The 16,302-nt window shown below is 40.0% G+C and overlaps 1 long non-coding RNA gene across 1 annotated transcript in view; it reads left to right on the forward strand.

Annotated features, from left to right (window-relative positions):
* The first annotated feature begins 6 nt into the window (after nt 1-6).
* The window catches only part of LOC102758836, a 117,716-nt gene continuing 101,420 nt past the window's right edge, over nt 7-16,302 (forward strand). The window contains exons 1-2 of the long non-coding RNA XR_435712.2: nt 7-116; nt 5,968-6,079. This is a non-coding gene — a long non-coding RNA (uncharacterized LOC102758836). The remainder of the gene's footprint in view (nt 117-5,967; nt 6,080-16,302) is intronic.

A 16,302-nucleotide genomic window follows, 5' to 3' on the forward strand; every position in this document is an offset into this window, starting at 1 on the left:
GGCCGGAGGCTCCCAGGGCCTCGCTGCCCTGCGCCCTGCGCGCTGCCCCCGGGACCCCGGCTCCCCGCGCTGCCGCCCTCCTCGAGGGCAGGGCCAGCCCCGTCCGGTGGACGACGGTGAGTTCCAGCCTCCGCACCACCGTCTCCGGGTGCCCTCGAGGCAAGAGCAGGGAGCCGGAGGGCAGCGGGTTCCCTGTCCCTCTTCTTGGACCCCGGCACTGGGTTTCGGCAGGCTTTCAGAACAAGGAGCTGGCACAGTTGTGTGGCGAATACAAGCTAAAGAAGCCATTCGGGTTATATTGATGCAAAACTGTAGGATTTGATGTGGCCAGATAGTGTATGAAAAGCCGTGTGTGTGTGTGTGTGTGTGTGTGTGTGTGTGTGTGTGTGTGTGTGTGTATCAGTAAAGCACTGGAAGCCAGAGGGTGTGACTGCATAGGTACCGGAATAGAGGAGAGTCGGAGATGGCTGTGAGCTTACAAACCCAAACGAATGGGTGTGTGTGTGTGTGTGTGTGTGTGTGTGTGTGTGTGTGTGTGTGTGGATCAGAAAAGCACTGGAAGCCAGAGGGTAGTCCTTTGGTGTATACATTTTATGTTCTCTTCTTTGGTCGTATTAAATTCATGTGGTTTTCCTTACAATTTGAAATTATTTTTTATAGTACGTTTTATAGGCGTCACAAATTATACAGGGCATTTATAGGCTATGTAGAACAAAAATATTAAAGGTTTAAAGCGCCTCATCCCCAATGTTTCATTTTTCTTTCTTCTTAAAACTACTTTGAAGTATTTACTATCTCCCTTTGTTGGTAAAATGTGCTCTTTAGACCTTATCCTGAAAGAGGTGAGCACTGCCTCCCTGGAGATCAGATATAGAGTCAAAAAGGGACCTCAGAGGTTCATCACAACCCGTGGGGCTGAATAGGTCACTGAACACAAAATGGCCTTTCCCGGCTTGCTTACGGAGATGGTTTAATAGATGCTGAAGTGGTCTTCCGACTGTCAGACTGGGGAAACCTGGCTTTGTGTTCCCATCAACCAAATATGATGCCCATGTGAAGTTCTTTACCGTATCGACATAAATTGGTAAAAAGCAAGTGACATTCTTAGGACAGTTTTGAAACATTATGCTTTGAATCACCATGTTTCAAACCTGGCTTGTAATGAGAAATGTGGAAAGCCCTTAAACTTTTCCATCTGGGCTTGTGAAAGATTCCCAAAAATCCTGTAAATGATATGCTGTATGCTAGTACATCTGCTACAAAACTACGATATTTGATTTGGATGTAAATTAGTATTAATTTGCCCCCGCCCCCGTTTTTTAGTATTGATCTAAATAGGGGATTTTCTACGGGAAGGGGTGAGCTATGGTTGATTTCACTTCAGTAAATGTGGGGGTGAATAGAAACAGTTGGTTGAGAGTCCTCTGGTCCCATGCACCTGGAGGTCAAGGTTCTGGATTCAGGGATATGCCCCCATTGCTTGTGGGCTTTATCACCGGTAGGGGGCGTGCAGGAGGCAGCTAGGTTGATATTTCTCTCTAATGGATGTTTCTCTTCCTCCCTCTTCCTGAAATCAATAAAAACATATTTCAAAAGTACAAGCCGGAGGTTAGATAGATTCATATGATTAAAGCAAGCATTTTTGTGCTTTGTTTTGCTTTTGCAGATGCTGTTCCCTCAGTGACTCAGATGGAGAACTGTTCCAACCACAGGGGACTTGGTGAATGTCAGTCAGTTCATAGCTGAAGTTTCAGTTCTTATTTTTAGACTTTTTTTTGGGAGCTATTTGACTATCTAATTTCCTTTGAGAAGAAATTGTTTTACTTTATTTTATGTTCATATTTGAATTTTACTCCCCAGCTCTTATGTTAAATATTGTAACTTAAATAGTGGAACATTAGTGGGGCAGCAACCAGGTGCAATACTCAGAATATGGGAGAGTTCTTGGAAACTGTAAAGTGTTATACAGAAAATTGGTGATGGTTCATTGACTCACTAATTTATTTCTTCATTTAAGAAATATAATTTGAAAACATCCTAGGTGCCTCTTTCAGTTTTGGTTTCCAAGTAAGAGAAGTTGTCTTTAATTTAGGTAGAAAAGAATTTCCATGGAAGGAACCATGTAGCTCACAGAGGCAATAGGAATACAAGAGAGTCAAGCTTGGAAAGCAAGCAGAAATCAAGGGACAATGGGAACAGCAGCAAAGTCAAGGTCACACTATGCAATAGATTGGTTAGGAAGCCTCTGTGGTCACCATTGTCTGTTGCTACTGCCAAAAGAGACAGGCTATCCCTGTGTTTTTATGTTGTCTCTCCAAGAGCCAGTGGGGGAGGGGCATGCCCTCTCGTAGGGCATATACCAGGATCCTAGCTATCCAAGGGTGAGAAGGAGGGGCACTGATTCTACTGCACACTTTAGGGGATCATTTGAAATACGTTTGTTTGGATAGTGGGCAGCAAAAAAACAGAAAACAAACAAAAAGCACCCTGAAATATGTTACTACTTAGGTGCTGGGAGTAGAACAATGAACAGATTAGATATGGTCCCTGCTCTTAAGAATCTTGCATATTAATGGAGTGAGGATGACTGTTTTTTTGTTTTTGTTTTTTGTGTTTTTTTTTTGTATGAAGAAGGGAAAAAAGAAAGCAAACTAATGGGCTAAGTTTCCCCTTATTTCCTCCCTATTCTTATCTTTTGGGTAAGGTTGAAAGTTAGTTAGGGGAAGTTAGAAATTACTGATTTCGGGAGTGCTGTGTCTAGTCCATCACCTGCAATCTCAAGGTCAAGGGTGTGGTGGAAACAAGATCTGGATCTGGAGGCGGAGTGGGCAATCCTGTTGTCTAATGCCCTCCTCATGCAGCTGCTCTCCAAAGTCCTTTCCACACATGCTCCCCTTTTATCAAAATGGGGTCTTTATGATTATTGGGTTAATTTCCTGAGGGCTCTTTTTTAGATATCCTAAAACTGAATCCAAGTTGTTATGGGGTTTATAGCCTTAAAAGCTATTTCTGATGGGATACTTTTGTAATGATTAACTTCATATTCCAAAAAGGTTTTGGGATTCTCTTTTAAAAATGAATTTAAAAAAATTTTTGAATTCTGAGTGATCTGATTTAGTGAATGGGTTTGTTGCTTCAAGTTTTAAATTATGTTCTGAGTTTGTGGTTCCTAGCTGTAATTAATTTTCAGACCAAGAAAGGAACAGAGGGCAAAGAATGAGAGACCAGAACCTGTCATGATTTAAAGTGATCAGTGAAACCAGAATTGCTTCAGAGTCATGTCATTTCTGAGTATTTACTGCACATTTTTTTTATTTTGAAGAGGATTTTAAGTTTTAAGTAAAAAAATTTACTTGATGGGGCAAAGCCCTATTTAAACCTTGTTTCTTCAAAGTGGAACTGTAGCGATATTTACTCTATCATCAAAGTGTTCTGACTGGAAAGATGTTGGGACAGTTTCAAGGGTCATGTTTAACATTAGGTTTGTTTCCCAATATAAGTAAATCGCAGAAACCCTTCATATTTTGTATTCTTGGTATTCTGAAAAATGGGTGTGTATTAAACCAAATCAAATGATTGTATATTAAACCAGGGTCACTTTCCTTGTAAATGAGCATTCTTTAGGACCTATTTTAAAAGTGAATAATCTCTTGGAAAACCAAAGAATCATTATAAATATATATACTTAAAAGATTGATTTCTGCATGTTGGGGTTGCTTACATTACAATAGTAGGGGTTGGAGTGGGGTGGAGGGGAATGAAAGGAGCAGTGGGAGGAGTCACATTTATAGGAGTTTATTGATCCAAAGCTTGGTAAGATTTTTTTTTTTTTGCTTGGCTTATTCTCCCCTTCTCTATACCATTTCAAATCCCACTCATCCTTTAATATACCAATATGAAAAATATGTGGGTGAGACCCATAGTAGGAAATGGATTTTATGTTGCAACCCTAGTACATATACAGTATATACACATTTCAGGAAGGAAAGACACCTTTTAAAAGTGCCCTGTTGTAACCAAACTTGTATTTGAAATTAATTGTTAAAGTAGAGAGCCTTGTCTGTTGGTTCTGGATTACTTTTTTCTCTGTATAGTGTTTGGGTTTTTTTGCTGCTCATTTAGCACATGCCATCTAATGCTTGGTATTGTTATTTGTGTATGCGGTTCACTGGCTGCTTTAGATAGTTCTGATGCCATCCTGGAGGGAAGTCTCTAATGACACGCCATAGGGCTCTTTATCCTACCATGTTCAATATATTTTTTTTTATTAAAGTCTTCACTGAAGGTTAGAAAGATTGCTCATCAAATTTGTAGGTGACACAGAGCAAGTAGCCATAGCTAATATATTGAAAGGTGAAATCAAGATTCAAAATGAAACATGAATGTTGGAATGAAAACCAACATGATATAATTTAACAAAGACCAATACAAAAACCCTTTATTGAGGCTAAAAAAATATAAATCAAGGGAGGTTTCTGGATTGTGACAATAATGGATGTGAAAAGATGGGGATATAAATCTTACATACATGCAAAATGGTTCAAAAATATTATTCTGTATAAAAAAGCTAATGTAATTTTATGCTGCATCAATAGAAATATGGTATATAGCTTGCAAGGAAGGTAACAGGTTCCCAGTGTTCTGGGCTGGAGATTTATCTGGCTCCAGTTACCTTATTTTAATATAAACATTGATAAGTTAGAGATTAGCATAGGCCCTCAGGATGTGAAGGAAGAGGAAACCATGGTTTATGTGGAAGAGTTAGAGCAAATGTTTAGCCTAGAGAAGAGGCAAATAATACAGTACATGATTGCCACTTTAAATATTTGCCTAGCTGTCACGTGGCAGAGGGGGTAGTGTTTCCTGCTCCCCAGGGCAGAGTTAGGACCAAATGATAAAAGTGACAGAGGAGCTGACTTTGATTCTAATAATTAAGGTTGTCCAAGAGTACAGCAAGTTGCCGTATGAAGGAGTGAATTTTTCACCCAGAGAAATACCCTGCAGAGGTTGAGTAACTATGTGGCTAGGATGCTAGTAGTAGGGATCAGCTGAATTAGGCAACCGGTTGAGATAGATGATCTCTCTGGTTGAATTTTATAATTCTCTGAATTGCATATTTGAAAAATAATACTATGAAAGTGAATTTATATAGATGATTTTAAGAGACACATTAATATTCCAGCTTGTGAGAACTTTAAATGTGCACAGTAGAGCATTTTTTATCTCAAAGCGCTATAACACTATTCCTTTACTTTTTAAAAATACAACTTTGTTTCTTGTGTGCATTTATAGAATTCAAAAAAGCCTGAAGACCAACATTTTTTTTATCTCATGTTGAAATAACCTTAATTGAACTGATAGGACACTATTTCAGTCTTTACTCCAGTTAGAATTAACATTCACATGTACCTCTGTAGAATTATTATTGTATTTGATTATAGGGAGCTGTGCAGATCCTATTGGGGGTTATGATTTTTACCACTAACTTTCAAAATATTTGAAAAGTTCTTGATTCTCAGCTATCTATCTCCAAAGTATTTGGTTAGGGGTTGTTATTCTTAGTTGCCCTATAATTAAATAGTTCTTGTTTTTTCAGGGTAACTTGAATTTATTGACCAAAAATCTAGGCAATAAGCTCCATTATTTCCCCATGCTAGAATGATTCTCAAGAGCTATTGTCAAGTCCTTAAAACTTGTCACAGAAGGAATTTGCTCTATGAGCTACACTTACACTAAATATTGAAGCAATAAGTTGCTCTGCCACTCCATATATATTTTATGAAGAGGTCAGTGGCAAATATTATCAGTGTCAAGGATCTCCTCTCAAAGCATAATTTGATATTACTTAAGGCTGGCTCTGGGTGACAGTATCACACTTTTCTGGCCTAAGTGGAGTACTTAGTAAGATCAGGTAATTAATGGTTTTCATTTTACAGATTATTTCTATAACTTTTACTCACTCTGCAGAACTTATGGAACACCTATGCTGACTCTCAGTGAGGCGACAGTGTTTACAAGATGAAGGACATGAAGATACTAATTTTAATCTGCTCATTTCACCCTGAAAACAACCTGTAAGGTAAGTAGGACAGATATTATTGTTCCCATTTTAACGGTGCAAAAAAATGGAATCTCAGGGAAGTTAAGGGATTTGCTCAGGTTACACATCTAGTAAGTGGTAGATCAGGACTTGAATCTAAGGTTTTAATTCAGAGTCTAGTTATCTTTCCATTATATTAACATATATTGAGAACCTGTTGTTTATCATATAAAATGTATTTTTTCTTCACCCAACCCTTATCAGAGTCATTTACTTTTACTTGGCTGCTCAGAATTCATGCCCAGTTTTTGTGTTTGGAGAATGCTCTGTGAAATAAGTTTTTATTGGATATGGGTCTCCACTTATTACCGTGAAAGCCAAAACGCTCAAACTCTTTGTCTTTCCATTCCCTGGCAGTTGGGAATCAGGAACATCAAGTAAGCACAGCCAATGAGATACGTCCCCCCCACCCCCCACTCCCGGGGTAAGACACCAAAGAACGAAAGAGTGGGGGCAGCCTAGAATTCAACCTGGTGAAGGTGGTGCATTCTGTGTCCAGCTGTGGCAGTTCATCAGCAGGCTGGATCTTTGGTTGTGATTCCTCATGCTTAATCTTTGTTGATTTCTGACTATTTTCTGGATGTGATTCTCATCCTTTTATGGTCTGTGCTGTGAGCCATCTGCTTTCCTTTCATGAAATTTGTGTGCAAAAGTTAGCAGGGGTTAGTTTCTGTTGTTTTTGACTAAGAACTTTAGAAGAGATTCATTTTATGGATGAGAGTTGTTCAGATTTTGGACATATTTTGAAGGGGTGCTGACAGAATTTATTGAGGGATTGGATATGGAATGTGAGAGAAGGAAGGGAATCAAAGACATTAGAATTTTTGGTCTGAATAATAGAAAAAATAAAGATATTATTAGTTCTAATTGTTTATTACTTACAAATAACCCCCCAAACAGTGGACTAAAACAGCAGTCATTTTTATTATTTCTGTTGGCTTGGTTGTCTCACAGCTTAATGACTGGATTTTGAGACTCAGTGCTCCCTGAAGGTGACCATTCCAAGAGAAGAAGCTGCATGGTCTTTTATGACCTAACCTCAGAACTCACATAGGGTCACTTTCACCATATTCTATGATGTCTAGAATTATTCACAGGCTCATCCAGATTGAAAGAGGAGGGAACATTGGAGCATCAAAGAATTTGGAGCCAAGAAAACAGAAATACCAATCAGAAAGGATATATGCACCCCTGTGTTCATAGCAGCACAATTTACAATAGCTAAGATTTGGAAACAGCCTAAGTGCCCATCAGCAGATGAGTGGATTAGAAAACTGTGGTACATCTACACAGTGGAATACTATGCTGCTGTAAAAAAGAAGGAATTCTTACCATTTGCATGGATGCAAACTGGAGAGCATTATGCTAAGTGAAATAAGCCAGTCGGAGAAAGATAAATATCACATGACCTCACTCATTTGTGGAATATAATGAACAGCATAAACTGATGAACAAAAATAGAACCAGAGTCATAGAAGCATTGATTAGATTGTCCAACCTATGAGGGAAGGTGGAGGGTAATGGGTTAAGAAATTAACCAAAGGACTTATATGCATGCATATGAACATAGCCAATGGACACAGACGGGGGTGGGGTGGGGGCGACCAGGGAGAGTTCAATGGGGGGAAAAGAATTTTTAAAACATGCAATGCCTGACTGTTTAGTCAGGGCCACTGACCTCTTTTCTTTTAGTTTGCCAAATAAAAAATGACAACAGCCAACACAACAATAGCCATCTGATGTGAAAGAATCAAAATTATACCTATTGCTTTTGTCAGATTGGCAAAAAATATATTTTTTGGTGTGTGCAGAATTTTAGTAATTAGTTTATGTGTGCCATGAGACTGAAAAAGGTAGAAAATTGCTGATGTAGATAATTAACATGAAGAAACAGCATTTATAATAGGAATGAATAAAAATATTTCTGCAGTATGTGACCTCTGTGAAATGGAGACCTGTCATTCAAATGCCAAATGCAACTCAGACTCTTAGGTAATCCTATATAATAAAAACCTAATATGCTAAGTGTCCGGTCATCTGGTCAACCATTCAACCAATCAGAGTGTAATATGCTAATGATATGCTAAGGTTGCTCAACCACTTTCTATGATGTGCAGTGACCACCAGGGGACAGACAGTCGATTGGTCAACCAGTCGCTATGATGTGCACTGACCACCAGGGGGCAGATGCTCCAACCTGTAGGTTAGCTTGCTGCTGGGGTCCAGCTGATCTGGACTGAGCAAGATGGGCTGGATACACCCTGGAGCCCTCCGATGGTCCCTCCCAAGCTGGCCAACCTCCTGTGTCCTTTCCGGGCCCCGATCGTTGCTCTGGTGGGGTCCCTCAGCCTGGCCTGCACCCTCTCTCAATCTGGAACCCCTTGGGGGATGTCGGAGAGCTGGTTTTGGCCCCATCCCGCAGGCCAGGCCGAGGGACCCCACTGGTGCATGAATTCATGCACAGGGCTTCTAGTTTTTATATAATTATTATAGCTGTTTCTATGATAGCAGGTGGCTGCTCTGCTCATGCCTTGGGCTTTGTCCTGTGGAGGGGACCAATGTTGAACAAAATTCCTGGCTTTGCCTGTTAATTTATCATTCACATGGAGGGGGGTGGTATTGGGAGAGGGTGAATTCCACATTTCACAAAGGGGGATTGGTTCTAGAAATTAATGTGTATTAAGAAGGCATAGGTAGGAAGTGAGATTTGAGGTAGCTCCGGAAAAGAACCCTGTTTGGGTGATTCATAGAGTGGGGGCACTAACATAGATAACGAGGAGATGAGGGGTAAGGGAAAAGTTAACCTGCTCATAGGAGGGGAATACAGAGTTTAGGGCTGTGTAAAGATGGGATCAAATGGGATGGATTGGACTGATGGAGCTTTTCCAAATCATCCTGATCTGGCTTTGTTTGAGTGTGTTTTGAATTTTGATCAGTGTGCTTCCTCATAATATGTATGTCACCATTGAAGTGGTTCAGTGACCCAGCGGTCCAAATGCATGAAATCACTTTAAAGAGACAGATAGACAGGTTTCTAACCCTTTAGCTATTTGGCTACATTCAGGTCCCACTTAAGAAAATTACCTGGATTTAAGATAATCCTCAGAGGATTTTGGTTCCATTAAAAATTTTGAGCACAGGATAGATGTAATCCTTGATTCCTCATTTAATAAAATATAGAGGGAAATGGGTGCACACACCTCAGCACCCTGAAATAGCAGGTGACTAGAAGTACCTTGATTGGAATACATTCAGACAGACAGAAATATGTTTGAAATCATTGGGCGACATTTCAGTGGTGTTTCCCCTTCCCCTTTCCATTTTGCTGGAAATTTTTTTTTCTTTCACAGAGTATTACAGAAGCATTTGCACTTGCTTGTATTCACAGAATGCCAAGGCATGATATTACTCACTGATTCCTTGCAAGTCAGGGAAAAGATTTTAACAAGTGTAGAACACTGCACTGGTTGCTTTGAAGTTAAGTGCAAAGGAAGAGAAGGCCCCTGTTCTTGTTAAGGGGGCAAGGCTAAACATCTGAAAAATGTAAAATATTACATATTAAATATATTCATGTTAGTTTTAAAACTAGTTTTGCAAGCATCTTTTTGTTCGATACTAGCCATATATGGAGTGTTTAATATGTGTCAGATATCATAATACATTATCTCATTTAATCTTTCTAACAACTCCAGTGAGGGAGATATTGTTATCTTTACAGATAAGGTCCTCCTGGCAATTCTGAGGGGAGTCAGAACCAGCTTTTAAAATAGATTAGGAAACAGGCTCCCAATGCTAAATGACTTCCATACAGTTATTTTACCTTAATGACCTAGTCTTTTTAACCCTTTCTCATGGACCAGTGCACTATAATACCAGCATGTGAATTTTCTGACATTGTGTTAGTATTGTAATATCTTTATATATACCAACACTTTATTAATATCTTTATTTATATCTGCAGTCTAACATTTTGTGTTGGAATAAGCACGATGCTTTGCAATGAGTTTATTTAATTACCTGTGTAGCCTCATAGATTCAGAATGAGACCTGGAGGGAGGTATACCACCAGCTTTGGAGAGGGCAGCTAACCCCACTGCTGGTCTAGGGGTCTTGCATCCTAGAGAGTCCTGAGCCCCTGGTTACTGTGCCTTTCTCAGGTTATGGCTATTGTTCTCATCTACAGAGGTATAATGAGACTCCACAGCAGATCACCTGATTGCTACACACACTCTTCTCTACAGGTAGAAGTGTTCCTTTTTTGAGAATTAGGGCCTTTAGACCCACAGAGCCTAAACTTAGATGGATAGTAAGCATACGTTCAGTGCCTAGAACAGTGCCTGGTACATTAGGGAGTGTTCATTGAATGAGGAATGAATCCTATATAATAAAACCCTAAAATGCAAATTGACTGAACGCGGAATGACCAGGGGAATGACCGGTCGCTATGATGCACACTGACCACCAGGGGGCAGCTCCTGCATTGAGCATCTGCCTTCCCCCTGCCCCTCCCCCCAAGAGGGAAGTGACAGGTGGCTATGGTGTTGGTGGATGGAGCCGACCAGTGTGCAGTGCCAGGCCACCAGCCAAGGTGGGTGCCAGCAGGGCAGTGGGGGGGGGGTGGAGCCCAGATCGCCCCCCCCACTGGTCATCCCACAGATTGGCCCTGATCGCCGGGCAGGCCTAGGGACCCTACCCTATATATTGGGAACAGTCTCTTAGATTTAAAAATTAAAACCTGAAAAGACAGGATGATGCAGTGATGACATGCATGGATTCTGGCTTGCATATTTTGTGGTCAGCTCTGATTCTGATGCTTATAACTGTGTGACAAAGCCCATTACTTAACTTCTCTCTGCTTCAGTTTTTCCACCCATAAGACGGGGAAAATGGTACTACTGCCTCAGAAGGATCATCTTATGTACTACTTTTTATCATCAGGGCAAAAAAATATCGCTGCCCATACAACAGCAAGATGCCTTTCACCTGTATGAAAAGTATGGCCACTGGTGCATGCAGCATCCCAGATTGTGAGAGGGATGTTCGACTGTCGGGCGCAGGCCAGGCTGAGGGACTCATCTCCACCCCATGCACAAATTTTGTGCACCAGCCTCTAGTGAATGAATATTGACCAAGCTTTGTTTTACTTCTATGGAATTTCCGTTTAGACGCCCTCTTTTCCATTCTCCTCCAGAACTGTTGGCTACTTAGCTTTCCTCCCTGACATCAGTGCATCCCATGGCTCTGTCGTTCTCTGAACTCTGTAATCCAATTTTTACCTTGCACACTCAGCTCCCACCCATCTAGGCCTTCTGGTCTTGCTCTTGGTTCTTTTCAGGATCTTTGCAGGAAGTTGGTAAAACAACACGTGCCTCAATGTTTATGGTGCTCATTATGCAGTTCCCAGGGTCCTTCTGGAATAATTGCTTTAATGCAAAGGTTTATTTCTGATAGCAATTATTTCAGGGCCAGTTGCAGTTAAGAAGAGGAGCTGGATTTAGGATGTGAGGGAATTTACATGTCTTTAAAATCATCTTAGGCTATCAGTTGCCTTTTCTGCTTATGCTGAAAGAAGTAGAATGGAGAGGGAAACCTAGATGCAAATAGAGTGTGTATTTGGGAGCTAGAACAGGGGATTTCGGGATATTCCAGCTAGTGGACCAAGACCAAAGTTTCTAATGCTGAAGAATTAAAACAAAAATCTCTTCTTCAGACGTCTTCCCTTAAAGAATTTAATGAACAAATTGGGGATTTTGTTTTCATAGCCCTTTAAGAAAATGTGGCTCTGTAAATAACCGCCTGCCCTGTCATAAGAACCTGTTCATCATAAACTGGGAGGTATAGAAGCAGAGCTATAAAGCCTAAAGGCTCCAGTGGTGCTGACATGATGTTTCCTTCACTTAATCACCTGGCCTTCCAGGGATGCCTGCTTACTGAAGACGGGCCCCAGAATCTGAGACGTGTTGAACCCCAGAGGCTGGCCACTCCTCTTTCCTCCCAATTCAAGAATGTGACATCATCTTGAAAATCTCATTACTTCTTGGGGCAGCCCATTCCATTGCTTTCAGGCTCTCAGGGTTAGGAAATCCTCTGACTGTGACTTCCACCCCTTGGTTCTGTGTTTGGCCCTCTCAGAGAATAGATTCAGTCCTCTACCTCCGCCTGGTGCAGCTCCAGCAATCTCTTGCTTCTGTTACTCGGCCTGCAGAGGGTTAATTATGTGTGCAGCTCTGCTCTGCAGCCAAAAGCACAAAAGGCTGTGTTAAATGAAAGTCACAGAAGCTGTGCCTTCTAGTGGAAGGTCCTCTGCCCCTCCTCCCAAAACACATGAATGTGGGCAATAGGTACAATGAGGACCATCACTTTCTGTTGACTGTGTGTATGACAGAGCCTCTGCCTCTGCATCCTCATTTGGAGTTTCTGGCTCTATGGTCGGTGACTCTAAGCACCAAAGAAATAATCCTTGGTGTGTGAGTGTGAGTGTGTGTGTGTGCCTGTGATGAGGAATAGAGTGGGATAAGGTGTTAGGAGGGAAGAATGCCAGAGATCTAGGTTATTCTATAATTGACAAAGAAATTGACTTCTGAAATTTTTGCAGAGTCCTCAAGTAAAGTCGCTGCACACACCACAGCCATAATCACTAAATTTGATTAATCGTTGATGATTGAGTCCAACTTTCAAATGCTCTCCCTCAGGGCATAGCATCATTCATACGTTCAGTTGGTATTTACTGATTGTCCACTGAATAGATAACCCTATTGCTGGTTCCGCATGGAATGCACTATCTAAGCCACCTACAAGTTTGAGATTGAGTAAGGGAGACAAGTCAGTGATATCAGTACAACCATATTAATTGTAGCTACCACTTATTGAATGCTTGCTCATTAGTCAGTTATTTAATTCATGTAACCCCCACTCCATCACCCTCACTGTAACATCCTTGGAGAGTGGAGATTATCAGAGACTCTGTGACTGGTATGTGCCACAGCAGGAACTAGGGTCTAAGCTTTTCTGACTGCATAGCCTTGGTTCTCTCCATGAAGCCCCACTGCCTTCCCCACAGGGACAGGGGCAGAAATCCATCACAAGGTACAATAGTGACTTTATGCTGAAAACACTGTGAGTTCAGTCCAGTTCACACAGCCTCACGGCTCATGCAAACACCTTGTGGAATAAGTTTAATCTAGGCTGACATCGTAGAGGAGGTGTCTCCGTGACTAAAAAAATTGTACAACCAATGGAGAATTCTAATTCATGGGGAAGTCAACTTGGGCTTGCTCTGGACTTGGTTTGCTTAGGGATCAAACACAACTGAAAAATGGAAAAGCTATTGTCCTTCCTCTGCTCCTTTTTTCCTTCAGCAAGGAGAAAGTCTGATTTAAAGAAAGCAGAGAGGGGTCCTCTCCCTCTGAGCCTCTCCTATTGCCTGTGCTGAGGTAGGAAAACCCATCTCCCTGTTCATTTCCTCCCTCCCTCTCTCTTCAGATTGGAGTTCCCATTCTGCACTTTGTGGTTTTCGTTTAAGGAATGTTAATGAGATGGCATTGTAATCACCGGATTTTATAAATATCTCATCCACAAATTGGACCACAAAACCCAAATGAGCCAGCTGAGCATCTATATTCCATGAGGCTGTGTTTTCCCCACAGTCTTAACCCAAGGATGTAAACGTGTTCTTGCTTAGAAGCTGTTCAGGCCCGTGGGTGTTAGATGCTGAGGACAACTGCTGTCCGCCTGGCCCTAACTCAAGTGGCTTGTTGGGTATGAGCCTTTCACACAGTCCTGGGTGATGTAAGGGATTTAGGCTTGTTCAATTATACCCTTTTCAAGTTAACGCTAGAAAAATGAGAAATTGATTTTTTTGACGAAACAATATTTTAGAAATTCTGGATATAAAAATGGGATTTGACCTCTCTTATCAAGTCAGCTATCATGATGATGATTACAGTCTTCAATTATGCCATATTTTGTAAGTCACGGCCTAATGCGATCAGCTTGTCAGATTTGTTTCGGGGAGAGGGTAGAGCAATGATAAAGCATCCAGCTGTGACTGCTTTGTGGTATGAAGGGGGAGAACCTCGCAGATCCATCTTGTTCAGCAAATCTGCTGGAGTGAGCATCCTCCCGTTCGGCTATTGGAATCTAACAATCTGGCTTAATCTCTGCAGAGATCTATGCTGAAGAATTTCCCCGGTTTTTCATATTTTTGCCTGGTATTTCTTATTTTTACCATTATCCTTCTATTATTATGTCCAAATCATAAGCAAACAATAAGCAAAGAAATAACATATATTGCAGATGTCTATTGACTTATTACCCAGTGTCCCAGAAAAATGTATGCATTTTTTGAATGATTATAAAGTCAGTGTTTATTAATATACAGTTCATTTTAAATATTTAAAAGAACTGAGAAAAATGAATCATTTTTTTATCAATGTCTGTTTTCAAACCGATGACTGTTCTTTGTGGTTTTCACTTAACGAATGTTAGTGAGATGGTTCAGGCACTGCTAATAACGCGAAGCATTGGAATCACAAACATCAAGAATCATTTTGTTGTCCTAGCTGGTTTGGCTCAGTGGATAGAGCATTGGCCTGGGGACTGAAGGGTCCTGGGTTCAATTCTGGTCAAGGGCACATGAATGGGTTGTGGGCTCAACCCCCAGTAGGGGGTGTGCAGGAAGCAGCCGATCAATGATTCTCTCATCATCAATGTTTCTATCTCACCCTCTCCCTTCCTTTTTGAAATCAATAAAAATATAGTTTTAAAAAAGAATCATTTTGTTCAGTATTTGTGTGCCCTCAACTCGTCAACTGTTGCCAGTTTTGTGCCACAAACTTTATCTTTTATGTATTCCCATAAAAATGTCTAGTGGCACTTCAGGATAAATTTTCTTTGTTCAAAGATTATTCTGGCTTCACCCATTATTTCAAATCAGCTAACCCTAAAAAGGAGTGAAAATTAAGTGAGTTATCAGCTGTTAAAGTGTGTATACATTTTTTTGGGACACCCTATATTAGGTTAAATAGCATTTTTAAGGTAGGACTGAACTTTACTCACTTTTGTATCCTTAGCACTTAGCACATTGGTTGGCCCATAGAAAGGACTTAAGTCATATTCTTTTAGTATTTGTAAATTATAGTCCAACCTTGGAACTATCTGAAAAATAGTTCCCTGGCTTCTCCACTGAAATAATATGAAAGAAATCCTAATTATTTAAAATTGGCCACTAAAAGGTGTTTGTTTTGGGTAAGTGACTGTTTGCAAGGTGGTTAGTTATTCCAAACATTGAGTGACCTGGTAAATGAAATAAACAAATAACTATAATGTACGGAGAACATGAAAGATTTTGTTAAAAATGACGACCACCACCAGCTTTCCTCATATATGGGAATCTGGATGACTGTATCTTTAAATTCCTTACTATGTATTCCAAATATTTGAGATAAATGGCCATTTTCAATACCATTTATTTAATCACTGATTTAAAGAGTCATTATAATCATATATTGTATGAATTCTTGGATCTGCTTTTAGAATTTTTGTCCTAGAATAGAATATATTGATTTTTCCGTCTACTCATCACTAATAATACACTTTTAATTATAGTAACTTTTTTCATATGTTTAATATCTGCCAAGGCTAGTCACTCATTACTAATTGTTTTTCGATATTTTTTTGGTTATTTTTGCATAGCTTTTCTGTAAGATAAATTTAATAGTCATTTTGTCAAGTTAAGTTGTTCTTTGCTTGCTCTCTGTCATCTTTTTCCAAAATCTGGTTGGAATTACATTAAATTTCTTTATTAACTTTTAGGAAAATTGGTTAATTTATGATGTTATATATCTTAATGTGATGTTATTTTCCCTCTAGTGCTATAGAAACGACACTGTGTAGCAGGGAAATACCAGTCTAAGACTCAAGACATGAATTCTAGTATCTGCCCAGTTTTAACTGTGTGTCTGTTTATGCCACAGTTTTCTCATCTCAGATGTTGAAAGACATAAATACCTTTACATATTTGAGGCTTTATTATATATGGGTTTTTTAGTGATTTATTATCCTTTGTTTGATAGAATATGGATATCCTTCACTTTCAGATAGAAAGTGAGATTATAACTCAATACATAGAGGACTTCTTTTTTTTTTAATATATTTTATTGATTTTTTACAGAGAAGAAGGGAGAGGGATAGAGAGCCAGAAA

This window comes from Myotis davidii, unplaced genomic scaffold, assembly GCF_000327345.1.
Source record: "Myotis davidii unplaced genomic scaffold, ASM32734v1 scaffold38, whole genome shotgun sequence".
In the NCBI taxonomy this organism is placed as follows: Eukaryota; Metazoa; Chordata; class Mammalia; order Chiroptera; family Vespertilionidae; genus Myotis; species Myotis davidii.